The 14,632-nt window shown below is 42.5% G+C and overlaps 1 protein-coding gene across 2 annotated transcripts in view; it reads left to right on the top strand.

Moving 5' to 3' along the window:
• The window catches only part of LOC139757449 (uncharacterized), a 652,064-nt gene that overhangs the window by 501,998 nt on the left and 135,434 nt on the right, over nucleotides 1-14,632 (top strand). The gene's annotated exons all lie outside the window — the stretch shown is intronic.

The raw sequence follows: 14,632 nt of genomic DNA, 5'->3' as shown, positions 1-14,632 counted from the left end.
TTCACTCCATCTTTCCACCTCCAATTTGGTCTCCCACTTCTCCTCGTTCCCTCCACCTCCGACATATATCCTCTTGGTCAATCTTTCCTCACTCATTCTCTCCATGTGCCCAAACCATTTCAAAACACCCTCTTCTGCTCTCTCAACCATGCTCTTTTTATTTCCACACATCTCTCTTACCCTTACATTACTTACTTGATCAAACCACCTCACACCACACATTGTCCTCAAACATCTCATTTCCAGCACATCCACCCTCCTCCTGGGGATAGGGGAGAAAGAATACTTCCCACATATTCCCTGCGTGTCGTAGAAGGCGACTAAAAGGGGAGGGAGCGTGAGGCTGGAAATCCTCCGCTCTCTTTTTTTTCCAAAAGAAGAAAGAGAGAAGGGGGCCAGGTGAGGATATTCCCTCAAAGGCCCAGTCCTCATCCTCTGCTTCAATCCACTGACAGCACGTCAACCCCGGTATACCACATCGCTCCAATTCACTCTATTCCTTGCCCTCCTTTCACCCTCCTGCATGTTCAGGCCCCGATCACACAAAATCTTTTTCACTCCATCTTTCCACCTCCAATTTGGTCTCCCTCTTCTCCTTGTTCCCTCCACCTCCGACACATATATCCTCTTGGTCAATCTTTCCTCACTCATCCTCTCCATGTGCCCAAACCACTTCAAAACACCCTCTTCTGCTCTCTCAACCACGCTCTTTTTATTTCCACACATCTCTCTTACCCTTACGTTACTCACTCGATCAAACCACCTCACACCACACATTGTCCTCAAACATCTCATTTCCAGCACATCCATCCTCCTGCGCACAACTCTATCCATAGCCCACGCCTCGCAACCATACAACATTGTTGGAACCACTATTCCTTCAAACATACCCATTTTTGCTTTCCGAGATAATGTTCTCGACTTCCACACATTCTTCAAGGCCCCCAGGATTTTCACCCCCTCCCCCACCCTATGATCCACTTCCGCTTCCATGGTTCCATCCACTGCCAGATCCACTCCCAGATATCTAAAACACTTCACTTCCTCCAGTTTTTCTCCATTCAAACTCACCTCCCAATTGACTTGACCCTCAACCCTACTGTACCTAATAACCTTGCTCTTATTCACATTTACTCTTAACTTTCTTCTTCCACACACTTTTCCAAACTCAGTCACCAGCTTCTGCAGTTTCTCACATGAATCAGCCACCAGTGCTGTATCATCAGCGAACAACAACTGACTCACTTCCCAAGCTCTCTCATATATATATATATATATATATATATAAATATATTGTTGACTGGTTGGTAAGGTTATTTAATGTATGTATGATTCATGGTGAGGTGCCTGAGGATTGGCGGAATGCCTGCATAGTGCCATTGTACAAAGGCAAAGGGGATAAGAGTGAGTGCTCAAATTACAGAGTTATAAGTTTGTTAAGTATTCCTGGTAAATTATATGGGAGGGTATTGATTGAGAGTGTGAAAGCATGTACAGAGCATCAGATTGGGGAAGAGCAGTGTGGTTTCAGAAGTGGTAGAGGATGTATGGATCAGGAGTTTGCTTTGAAGAATGTATGTGAGAAATACTTAGAAAAACAAATGGATTTGTATGTAGCACTTATGGATCTGGAGAAGGCATATGATAGAATTGATAGAGATGCTCTCTAGAAGGTATTAAGAATATATGGTGTGGGAGGCAAGTTGTTAGAAGCAGTGAAAAGTTTTTATCGAGGATGTAAGGCATGTGTACGTGTAGGAAGAGAGGAAAGTGATTGGTTCTCAGTGAATGTGGGTTTGCATCAGGGGTGTGTGATGTCTCCATGGTTGTTTAATTTGTTTATGGATGGGGTTGTTAGGGAGGTGAATGCAAGAGTTTTGGAAAGAGGGGCAAGTATGCAGTCTGTTCTGGATGAGAGAGCTTGGGAAGTGAGTCAGTTGTTGTTCGCTGATGATACAGCGCTGGTGGCTGATTCATGTGAGAAACTGCAGAAGCTGGTGACTGAGTTTGGTAAAGTGTGTGAAAGGAGAAAGTTAAGAGTAAATGTGAATAAGAGCAAGGTTATTAGGTACAGTAGGGTTGAGGGTCAAGTCAGTTGGGAGGTAAGTTTGAATGGAGAAAAACTGGAGGAAGTAAAGTGTTTTAGATATCTGGAAGTGGATCTGGCAGCAGATGGAACCATGGAAGCGGAAGTGGATCATAGGGTGGGGGAGCGGGCGAAAATTCTGGGAGCCTTGAAGAATGTGTGGAAGTCGAGAACATTATCTCGGAAAGCTAAAATGGGTATGTTTGAAGGAATAGTGGTTCCAACAATGTTGTATGGTTGCGAGGCGTGGGCTATGGATAGAGTTGTGCGCAGGAGGATGGATATGCTGGAAATGAGATGTTTCAGGACAATGTGTCGTGTGAGTTGGTTTGATCGAGTAAGTAACGTAAGGGTAAGAGAGATGTGTGGAAATAAAAAGAGCGTGGTTGAGAGAGCAGAAGAGGGTGTTTTGAAATGGTTTGGGCACATGGAGAGAATGAGTGAGGAAAGATTGAGCAAGAGGATATATGTGTCGGAGGTGGAGGGAACGAGGAGAAGTGGGAGACCAAATTGGAGGTGGAAAGATGGAGTGAAAAAGATTTTGTGTGATCGGGGCCTGAACATGCAGGAGGGTGAAAGGAGGGCAAGGAATAGAGTGAATTGGATCGATGTGGTATTCCGGGGTTGACGTGCTGTCAGTGGATTGAATCAGGGCATGTGAAGCTTCTGGGGTAAACCATGGAAAGCTGTGTAGGTATGTATATTTGCGTGTGTGGACGTATGTATATACATGTGTATGGGGGTGGGTTGGGCCATTTCTTTTGTCTGTTTCCTTGCGCTACCTCACAAACGTGGGAGACAGCGACAGAGCAAAAAAAAAAAAAAATATATATATATATATATATATATATATAGCAGTACTCCTGAAACAGGAATTGTGGGAGTATGTGATAGAATGTAAGAAAGTAAATTCTTGATTAATATGGGTAAAACTGAAAGTTGATGGAGGGAGATGGGTGATTATTGGTGCATATGCACCTGGGCATGAGAAGAAAGATCATGAAAGGCAAGTGTTTTGGGAGCAGCTGAATGAGTGTGTTAGTGGTTTTCATGCACGAGACCAGGTTATAGTGATGGGTGGTTTGAATGCAAAGGTGAGTAATGTGGCAGTTGAGGGAATAATTGGTATACATGGGGTGTTCAGTGTTGTAAATGGAAATGGTGAAGAGCTTGTAGATTTATATGCTGAAAAAGGTCTGGAGATTGGGAATACCTGGTTTAAAAAGCGAGATATACATAAGTATACGTATATAAGTCGGAGAGCGTTATTGGATTACGTGTTAATTGACAGGCGCGCGAAAGAGAGACTTTTGGATGTTAATGTGCTGAGAGGTGCAACTGGAGGGATGTCTGATCATTATCTTGTGGAGGCTAAGGTGAAGATTTGTATGGGTTTTCAGAAAAGAAGAGTGAATGTTGGGGTGAAGAGGGTGGTGAGGGTAAGTGAGCTTGGGAAGGAGACTTGTGTGAGGAAGTACCAGGAGAGACTGAGTACAGAATGGAAAAAGGTAAGAACAATGGAAGTAAGGGGAGTGGGGGAGGAATGGGTTGTATTTAGGGAATCAGTGATGGATTGCGTAAAAGATGCTTGTGGCATGAGAAGAGTGGGAGGTGGGTTGATTAGAAAGGGTAGTGATTGGTGGGATGGAGAAGTAAGATTATTAGTGAAAGAGAAGAGAGAGGCATTTGGACGATTTTTGCAGGGAAAAAATGCAATTGAGTGGGAGATGTATAAAAGAAAGAGACAGGAGGTCAAGAGAAAGGTGCAAGAGGTGAAAAAGAGTGCAAATGAGAGTTGGGGTGAGAGAGTATCATTAAATTTTAGGGAGAATAAAAAGATGTTCTGGAAGGAGGTAAATAAAGTGTGTAAGACAAGGGAGCAAATGGGAACTTCAGTGAAGGGCGCAAATGGGGAGGTGATAACAAGTAGTGGTGATGTGAGAAGGAGATGGAGTGAGTATTTTGAAGGTTTGTTGAATGTGTTTGATGATAGAGTGGCAGATATAGGGTGTTTTGGTCGTGGTGGTGTGCAAAGTGAGAGGGTTAGGGAAAATGATTTGGTAAACAGAGAAGAGGTAGTAAAAGCTTTGCGGAAGATGAAAGCCGGCAAGGCAGCAGGTTTGGATGGTATTGCAGTGGAATTTATTAAAAAAGGGGGTGACTGTATTATTGACTGGTTGGTAAGGTTATTTAATGTATGTATGACTCATGGTGAGGTGCCTGAGGATTGGCAGAATGCGTGCATAGTGCCATTGTACAAAGGCGAAGGGGATAAGAGTGAGTGCTCAAATTACAGAGGAATAAGTTTGTTGAGTATTCCTGGTAAATTATATGGGAGGGTATTGATTGAGAGGGTGAAGGCATGTACAGAGCATCAGATTGGGGAAGAGCAGTGTGGTTTCAGAAGTGTTAGAGGATGTGTGGATCAGGTGTTTGCTTTGAAGAATGTATGTGAGAAATACTTAGAAAAGCAAATGGATTTGTATGTAGCATTTATGGATCTGGAGAAGGCATATGATAGAGTTGATAGAGATGCTCTCTGGAAGGTATTAAGAATATATGGTGAGGGAGGCAAGTTGTTAGAAGCAGTGAAAAGTTTTTATCGAGGATGTAAGTCATGTGTACGTGTAGGAAGAGAGGAAAGTGATTGGTTCTCAGTGAATGTAGGTTTGCGGCAGGGGTGTGTGATGTCTCCATGGTTGTTTAATTTGTTTATGGATGGGGTTGTTAGGGAGGTGAATGCAAGAGTTTTGGAAAGAGGGGCAAGTATGAAGTCTGTTGGGGATGAAAGAGCTTGGGAAGTGAGTCAGTTGTTGTTTGCTGATGATACAGCACTGGTGGCTGATTCATGTGAGAAACTGCAGAAGCTGGTGACTGAGTTTGGTAAAGTGTGTGAAAGAAGAAAGTTAAGAGTAAATGTGAATAAGAGCAAGGTTATTAGGTACAGTAGGGTTGAAGGTTAAGTCAATTGGGAGGTAAGTTTGAATGGAGAAAAACTGGAGGAGGTGAAGTGTTTTAGATATCTGGGAGTGGATCTGGCAGCAGATGGAACCATGGAAGCGGAAGTGGATCATAGGGTGGGGAAGGGGGCGAAAATTCTGGGAGCCTTGAAGAATGTGTGGAAGTCGTGAACATTATCAGGGAAAGCAAAACTGGGTATGTTTGAAGGAATAGTGGATCCGACAATGTTATATGGTTGCGAGGCGTGGGCTATGGATAGAGTTTTGCGCAGGAGGATGGATGTGCTGGAAATGAGGTGTTTGAGGACAATGTGTGGTGTGAGGTGGTTTGATTGATTAAGTAACGTAAGGGTAAGAGAGATGTGTGGAAATAAAAAGAGCGTGGTTGAGAGAGCAGAAGCGGGTGTTTTGAAGAGGTTTGGGCACATGGAGAGAATGAGTGAGGAAAGATTGACCAAGAGGATATATGTGTCGGAGGTGGAGGGAGCGAGGAGAAGTGGGAGACCAAATTGGAGGTGGAAAGATGGAGTGAAAAAGATTTTGTGTGGTCGGGGCCTGAACATGCAGGAGGGTGAAAGGAGGGCAAGGAATAGAGTGAATTGGATCGATGTGGTATACCGGGGTTGACGTGCTGTCAGTGGATTGAATCAGGGCATGTGAAGCGTCTGAGGTAAACCATGGATGGAAAGCTGTGTAGGTATGTATATTTTGCGTGTGTGGACGTATGTATATACATGTGTATGGGGGTGGGTTGGGCCATTTCTTTCGTCTGTATCCTTGCACTATCTCGCAAACGCAGGAGACAGCGACAAAGCAAAAAAGAAAAAAAAATATATATATATATATATATATATATATATATATATATATATATATATATATATATATATATATATATTTTTTTTTTTTTTTTTTATACTTTGTCGCTGTCTCCCGCGTTTGCGAGGTAGCGCAAGGAAACAGACGAAAGAAATGGCCCAACCCCCCCCATACACATGTACATACACACGTCCACACACGGAAATATACATACCTACACAGCTTTCCATGGTTTACCCCGTGAGACGGTCGAGGTCGGCATATATATATATATATATATATATATATATATATATATATATATATATATATATATATATATATATGTATATTATCCCTGGGGATAGGGGAGAAAGAATACTTCCCACGTATTCCCTGCGTGTCGTAGAAGGCGACTAAAAGGGAAGGGTGCGGGGGGCTGGAAATCCTCCTCTCTCTTTTTTTTTTTTTTCCAAAAGAAGGAACAGAGAAGGGGGCCAGGTGAGGGTATTCCCTCAAAGACCCAGTCCTCTGTTCTGAACGCTACCTCGCTATCGCGGGAAATGGCGAATATTATGAAAAAAAAAAAATATATATATATATATATATATATATATATATATATATATATATATATATATATATATATATATATATATATATATATGTATATATATATATATATATTCATTAAAAGATCAAATACAAGGAGGGGAGGGTTTCTAGTCCCTCTCCCGTCCCCTTTAATCGCCTTCTGTGACAAGCTGGGAATGCGTGGGAAGTATTCTTTCTCCCCTATCTCCTTCTAAAAGGGAAAACAGAAGAAGGAGTCATGCGGGGGGGAGTGCTCATGCTCCTTGAAGGCTAAGATTGGGGTGTCTAGATGTGTGTAAATGTAACCAAGATGAGAAAAAAGTAGAGATAGGTAGTATGTTTGAGGAAAGGAATGTGGATGTTTTGGATCTGAGTGAAATGAAGCTCAAGGGTAAAGGGGAAGAGTGGTTTGGGAATGCCTTGGGAGTAAAGTTCGGGGTTGGTCAGAGTACAAGAGCAAAGGAAGGAGTAGCACTACTGAAGCAGGAGTTGTGGGAGTATGTGATAGAGTGTAAGAAAGTAAACTCTAGATTGATAAGGGTAAAAATGAAAGTGGATGGAGAGAGATGGGTGATTATTAGTGTTTATGCACCTAGTCATGAGAGGCACGTGTTTTAGAAGCTACTGAATGAGTGTGTTGGCAGCTTTGATGCACGAGACTGGGTTATAGTGATGGGTGATTTGAATGCAAAGGTGAGTAATGTGGCAGTTGAGGGAATAATTGGTGTGCATGGGGTGTTCAGGGCTGTAAATGGAAATTTTGAAGAGTTTGTAGATATTTGTGTTGAAAAAGGACTGGTGATTGGGAATACCTGGTTTAAAAAGCGAGATATACATAAGTATACGTATGTAAGTAGGAGAGATGGCCAGAGGGCATTATTGGATTACGTGTTAATTGATAGGTGCGCGAAAGAGAGACTTTTGGATGTTAATGTGCTGAGAGGTGCAACTGGAGGGATGTCTGATCATTCCCTTGTGGAGGCGAAGGTGAAGATTTGTAGAGGTTTTCAGAAAAGAAGAGAGAAAGTTGGGGTGAAGAGAGTGGTGAGAGCAAGTGAGCTTGGGAAGGAGACTTGTGTGAGGAAGTACTAGGAGAGACTGAATACAGAATGGAAAAAGGTGAGAATGAAGGAGGTAAGGGGAGTGGGGGAGGACTGGGATGTATTTAGGGAAGCAGTGATGGCTTGCGCAAAAGATGCTTGTGGCAAGAGAAGTGTGGGAAGTGGGCAGATAAGAAAGGGTAGTAAGTGGTGGGATGAAGAGGTAAGATTATTAGTAAAAGGGAAGAGAGAGGCATTTGGAAGATTATTGCAGGGAAATAATGCAAATAAGTGGGAGATGTATAAAAGAAAGAGGCAGGCAGTCAAGAGAAAGATTCAGGAGGTGAAAAAGAGGGCAAATGAGAGTTGGGGTGAGAGAGTATCATCAGATTTTAGAGAGAATAAAAAGATGTTTTGGAAGGAGGTAAATAGATTGCACAAGACAAGGGAACAAATGGGAACTTCAGTGAAGGGAGCTAATGGGGAGGTGATAACAAGTAGGGGTGATGTGAGAAGAGTATAGAGTGAGTATTTTGAAGGTTTGTTGAATGTGTTTGATGATAGAATGGCAGATATAGGGTGTTTTGGTCGAGGTGGTGTGCAAAGTGAGAGGGTTAGGGAAAATGATTTGGTAAACAGAGAAGAGGTAGTAAAAGCTTTGAAGAAGATGAAAGCCAGTAAGGCCGTAGGTTTGGATGGTATTGCAGTGGAATTTATTAAAAAAAGGGGGTGACTGTATTGTTGACTGGTTGGTAAGGTTATTTAATGTATTTATGACTCATGGTGAGGTGCCTGAGGATTAGCGGAATGCTTGCATAGTGCCATTGTAGAAAGACAAAGGGGATAAAAGTGAGTGCTCAAATATCAGAGGTATAGGTTTGTTGAGTATTCCTGGGAAATTATATGGGGGGGTATTGATTGAGAGGGTGAAGGCTTGTACAGAGCATCAGATTGAGGAAGAGCAGTGTTGTTTCAGAAGTGGTAGAGGATGTTTGGATCAGGTGTTTGCTTTGAAGGATGTATGTGAGAAATACTTAGAAAAGCAAATGGATTTGTATGTAGCATTTATGGATCTGGAGAAGGCATATGATAGAGTTGATAGAGATGCTCTCTGGAAGGTACTAAGAATATATGGTGTGGGAGGCAAGTTGTTAGAAGCAGTGAAAAGTTTTTATCGAGGATGTAAGGCATGTGTACGAGTAGGAAGAGAGGAAAGTGATTGGTTTTCGGTGAATGTTGGTTTGCGGCAGGGGTGCTTGATGTCTCCATGGTTGTTTAATTTGTTTATGGATGGGGTTGTTAGGGAGGTGAATGCAAAAGTATTGGAAAGAGGGGCAAGTATGCAGTCTGTTGTGGATGAGAGAGCTTGGGAAGTGAATCTGTTGTTGTTTGGTGATGATACAGCGCTGGTGGCTGATTCAGGTGAGAAACTGCAGAAGCAGGTGACTGAGTTTGGTAAAGTGTGTGAAAGAAGAAAGCTGAGAGTAAATGTGAATAAGAGCAAGGTTATTAGGTACAATAGGGTTGAGGGACAAGTCAACTGGGAGGTAAGTTTGAATGGAGAAAAACTGGAGGAAGTGAAGTGTTTTAGATATCTGGGAATGGATTTGGCAGTGTATGGAACTATGGAATTGGAAGTGAATCATAGGGTTGGGGAAGGGGTGAAAGTTCTGAGGGTGTTGAAGAATGTGTGGAAGTCGAGTACGTTTTCTTAGAAAGCAAAAATGGGTATGTTTGAAGGAATAGTGGTTCCTACAATGTTGTATGGTTGCGAGGAGTGGACTATAGATAGAGTTTTGCGGAGGAGGGTGGATGTGCTGGAAATGAGATATTTGAGGACAATATGTGGTGTAAGGTGGTGTGATCGAGTAAGTAATGAAAGGGTAAGAGAGATGTGTGGTAATAAAAAGAGTGTGGTTGAGAGAGCAGAAGAGGGTGTTTTGAAATGGTTTGGTCACATGGAGAGAATGAGTGAGGAAAGATTGACAAAGAGGATATATGTGTCAGAGGTGGAGGGAACGAGAAGAAGTGGGAGACAGATTGGAGGTGGAAAGATGGGGTGAAAAAGATTTTGAGTGATCAGGGTCTGAACATGCAGGACAGTGAAAGGCATGCAAGGAATAGAGTGAATTGGAATGATGAGGTATACCGGGGTTGACATGCTGTCTATGGATTGAAGCAGGGCATGTGAAGTGTCTAGAGTAAACCATGGAAAGTTGTGTGGGGCCTGGATGTGGCAAGGGAGGTGTGGTTTCAGTGCATTATACATGACAACTAGAGACTGATTGTGAACGAATGTGGCCTTTTTTTGTCTTTTCCTAGTGCTACCTCGCGCACATGCAGGGGGGAGGGGGATGTCATTTCTTGTGTGGCAGGGTGGTGACAGTAATGATTAAAGGGCAGACAGTATGAATTATGTACATGTGTATATGTCCGTGTGTGTGTGTATATATATATATATATATATATATATATATATATATATATATATATATATGTGTATATATATATGTATGTATATATATGTATGTGTGTGTGTGTGTGTATATGTGCGTATGTATGTGTATGTGTGTGTATGTGTATATGTATATATATGTGTATATTATCCCTGGGGATAGGGGTGAAAGAATACTTCCCACGTATTCCTCGCGTGTCGTAGAAAGCGACTAGAGGGGACGGGAGCAGGGGGCCAGAAATCCTCCCCTCCTTGTATTAACTTTCTAAAATGGGAAACAGAAGGAGTCACGTGGGGAGTGCTCATCCTCCTCGAAGGCTCAGAGTGGGGTGCCTAAATGTGTGTGGATGTAACCAAGATGTGAAAAAAGGAGAGATAGGTAGTATGTTTGAGGAAAGGAACCTGGAGGTTTTGGCTCTGAGTGAAACGAAGCTCAAGGGTAAAGGGGAAGAGTGGTTTGGGAATGTCTGGGGAGTAAAGTCAGGGGTTAGTGAGAGGACAAGAGCAAGGGAAGGAGTAGCAATACTCCTGAAACAGGAGTTGTGGGAGTATGTGATAGAGTGTAAGAAAGTAAATTCTCGATTAATATGGGTAAAACTGAAAGTTGATGGAGAGAGGTGGGTGATTATTGGTGCATATGCACCTGGGCATGAGAAGAAAGATCAAGAGAGGCAAGTGTTTTGGGAGCAGCTGAATGAGTGTGTTAGTGGTTTTGATGCACAAGACCGGGTTATAGTGATGGGTGATTTGAATGCAAAGGTGAGTAATGTGGCAGTTGAGGGAATAATTGGTATACATGGGGTGTTCAGTGTTGTAAATGGAAATGGTGAAGAGCTTGTAGATTTATGTGCTGAAAAAGGACTGATGATTGGGAATACCTGGTTTAAAAAGCGAGATATACATAAGTATACTTATGTAAGTAGGAGAGATGGCCAGAGAGCGTTATTGGATTACGTGTTAATTGACAAGCGTGCGAAAGAGAGACTTTTAGATGTTAATGTGCTGAGAGGTGCAACTGGAGGGATGTCTGATCATTATCTTGTGGAGGCTAAGGTGAAGATTTGTATGGGTTTTCAGAAAAGAAGAGTGAATGTTGGGGTGAAGAGGGTGGTGAGAGTAAGTGAGCTTGAGAAGGAGACCTGTGTGAGGAAGTACCAGGAGAGACTGAGTACAGAATGGAAAAAGGTGAGAACAATGGAAGCAAGGGGAGTGGGGGAGGAATGGGATGTATTTAGGGAATCAGTGATGGATTGCGCAAAAGATGCCTGTGGCATGAGAAGAGTGGGAGGTGGGTTGATTAGAAAGGGTAGTGAGTGGTGGGATGAAGAAGTAAGAGTATTAGTGAAAGAGAAGAGAGAGGCATTTGGACGATTTTTGCAGGGAAAAAATGCAATTGAGTGGGAGATGTATAAAAGAAAGAGACAGGAGGTCAAGAGAAAGGTGCAAGAGGTGAAAAAAAGGGCAAATGAGAGTTGGGGTGAGAGAGTATCATTAAATTTTAGGGAGAATAAAAAGATGTTCTGGAAGGAGGTAAATAAAGTGCGTAAGACAAGGGAGCAAATGGGAACTTCAGTGAAGGGCGCAAATGGGGAGGTGATAACAAGTAGTGGTGATGTGAGAAGGAGATGGAGTGAGTATTTTGAAGGTTTGTTGAATGTGTTTGATGATAGAGTGGCAGATATAGGGTGTTTTGGTCGAGGTGGTGTGCAAAGTGAGAGAGTTAGGGAAAATGATTTGGTAAACAGAGAAGAGGTAGTGAAAGCTTTGCGGAAGATGAAAGCCGGCAAGGCAGCAGGTTTGGATGGTATTGCAGTGGAATTTATTAAAAAAGGGGGTGACTGTATTGTTGACTGGTTGGTAAGGTTATTTAATGTATGTATGACTCATGGTGAGGTGCCTGAGGATTGGCGGAATGCGTGCATAGTGCCATTGTACAAAGGCAAAGGGGATAAGATTGAATGCTCAAATTACAGAGGTATAAGTTTGTTGAGTATTCCTGGTAAATTATATGGGAGGGTATTGATTGAGAGGGTGAAGGCATGTACAGAGCATCAGATTGGGGAAGAGCAGTGTGGTTTCAGAAGTGGTAGAGGATGAGTGGATCAGGTGTTTGCTTTGAAGAATGTATGTGAGAAATACTTAGAAAAGCAAATGGATTTTTATGTAGCATTTATGGATCTGGAGAAGGCATATGATAGAGTTGATAGAGATGCTCTGTGGAAGGTATTAAGAATATATGGTGTGGGAGGAAAGTTGTTAGAAGCAGTGAAAAGTTTTTATCGAGGATGTAAGGCATGTGTACGTGTAGGAAGAGAGGAAAGTGATTGGTTCTCAGTGAATGTAGGTTTGCGGCAGGGGTGTGTGATGTCTCCATGGTTGTTTAATTTGTTTATGGATGGGGTTGTTAGGGAGGTAAATGCAAGAGTTTTGGAAAGAGGGGCAAGTATGAAGTCTGTTGGGGATGAGAGAGCTTGGGAAGTGAGTCAGTTGTTGTTCGCTGATGATACAGCGCTGGTGGCTGATTCATGTGAGAAACTGCAGAAGCTGGTGACTGAGTTTGGTAAAGTGTGTGGAAGAAGAAAGTTAAGAGTAAATGTGAATAAGAGCAAGGTTATTAGGTACAGTAGGGTTGAGGGTCAAGTCAATTGGGAGGTGAGTTTGAATGGAGAAAAACTGGAGGAAGTGAAGTGTTTTAGATATCTGGGAGTGGATCTGGCAGCGGATGGAACCATGGAAGCGGAAGTGGATCATAGGGTGGGGGAGGGGGCGAAAATTCTGGGGGCCTTGAAGAGTGTGTGGAAGTCGAGAACATTATCTCGGAAAGCAAAAATGGGTATGTTTGAAGGAATAGTGGTTCCAACAATGTTGTATGGTTGCGAGGCGTGGGCTATGGATAGAGTTGTGCGCAGGAGGATGGATGTGCTGGAAATGAGATGTTTGAGGACAATGTGTGGTGTGAGGTAGTTTGATCGAGTGAGTAACGTAAGGGTAAGAGAGATGTGTGGAAATAAAAAGAGCGTGGTTGAGAGAGCAGAAGAGGGTGTTTTGAAGTGGTTTGGGCACATGGAGAGGATGAGTGAGGAAAGATTGACCAAGAGGATATATGTGTCGGAGGTGGAGGGAACAAGGAGAAGAGGGAGACCAAATTGGAGGTGGAAAGGTGGAGTGAAAAAGATTTTGTGTGATCGGGGCCTGAACATGCAGGAGGGTGAAAGGAGGGCAAGGAATAGAGTGAATTGGATCGATGTGGTATACCGGGGTTGACGTGCTGTCGGTGGATTGAATCAAGGTATGTGAAGAGTCTGGGGTAAACCATGGAAAGCTGTGTAGGTATGTATATTTGCGTGTGTGGACGTATGTATATACATGTGTATGGTGGTGGGTTGGGCCATTTCTTTCGTCTGTTTCCTTGCGCTACCTCGCAAACGCGGGAGACAGCGACAAAGTATAAAAAAAAAAAAGAATATATATGTATACGTTTAGATTTATAGGTATGTATATGTGTGTGTGTGGACGTATATGTATATACATGTGTATGTGGGTGGGTTTGGCCATTCTTTCATCTGTTTCCTTGCACTACCTTACTAACGTGGGAGACAGCGACAAAGTATAATAAAGAAAAATAATGTATACGTTGAAATGTATAAGTATGTATATGTGCATGTATGGGCGTTTATGTACATACATGTGTATGTGGATGGGTTGGGCCATTCTTTCTTTTCTCTCCTTGCGCTACCTCGCTAACGCAGGAGACAGCGTCAGAGTATGATCAATATGAAATAAATGTTCGTGTGTGGGTGTATATTTACATATGTGTGTATATGAGTGGATGAGCCATTCTTCGTCTGTTTCCTGGCACTACCTCGATGATGCAGGAAGCAGCGATTAAGTATAAGAAATCAAATAACATATATACATACCTACATACATACATATACTTACATATGACATATTTATACTTGCTCATCATCAAATGTTCCCAATACCACCCCTCCCCACAGGAAACAGCACAAATGTATTGAATGAAAAGAAAGAAATGATGTATAATTCTCACCCTTTCCCTCATACCCAATCACTGACCCTTGCATCAGCAAGGTAGCACCAGGAAAGAAATGAAGAAATGCCACATCCACACCCGGCGATAGTCGAGCTTTCATCTGTAATGCGATAGAAACACAAATCCCTATCCACATCCAGGCCCCACAAACCTTTCCATGATTTACCCCATATGTTTAACATGCCCTTGTTCAGTCTCTTGACAGCATGTTGACCCTGGAATACCACATCATTCTAATTCACTCTGTTCCGTGAATGCCTTTCACCCTCCTGCATTTTCAGGCCCCCAGTTGCTCAAAATCTTTTTCACTCCATCCTTTCATCTCCAATTTGGTATCCTCATTTTCCTTGTTCTCTCAACTTCTGACACATATATCCTCTTTGTCAACCTTTCCTTGCTCATTCTCTTCATATGTCCCAACCATTTCAACACAGCCCCTTGTGCTCTCTCAAGCTCATTTTTATTACCACACATCTCTTACCCTCTCATTACTTACTTGACCAAAGCACTTCACTTCACACATTCCTCAAAAATTTAATTTCCAACACATCCACCCTTGTCCGCACAAGTTTATCTATAGCCCATGCATCGCATCATTGGTATATTGTTAGGACTGTAATTTCTTCAGGTATACTTATTTTG

This window comes from Panulirus ornatus, chromosome 26 (genome assembly GCF_036320965.1).
Source record: "Panulirus ornatus isolate Po-2019 chromosome 26, ASM3632096v1, whole genome shotgun sequence".
NCBI lineage: Eukaryota > Metazoa > Arthropoda > Malacostraca > Decapoda > Palinuridae > Panulirus > Panulirus ornatus.
The sequence above is the reverse complement of the archived record's forward strand: the minus strand, read 5'-3'. Positions and strand labels throughout refer to the sequence as shown.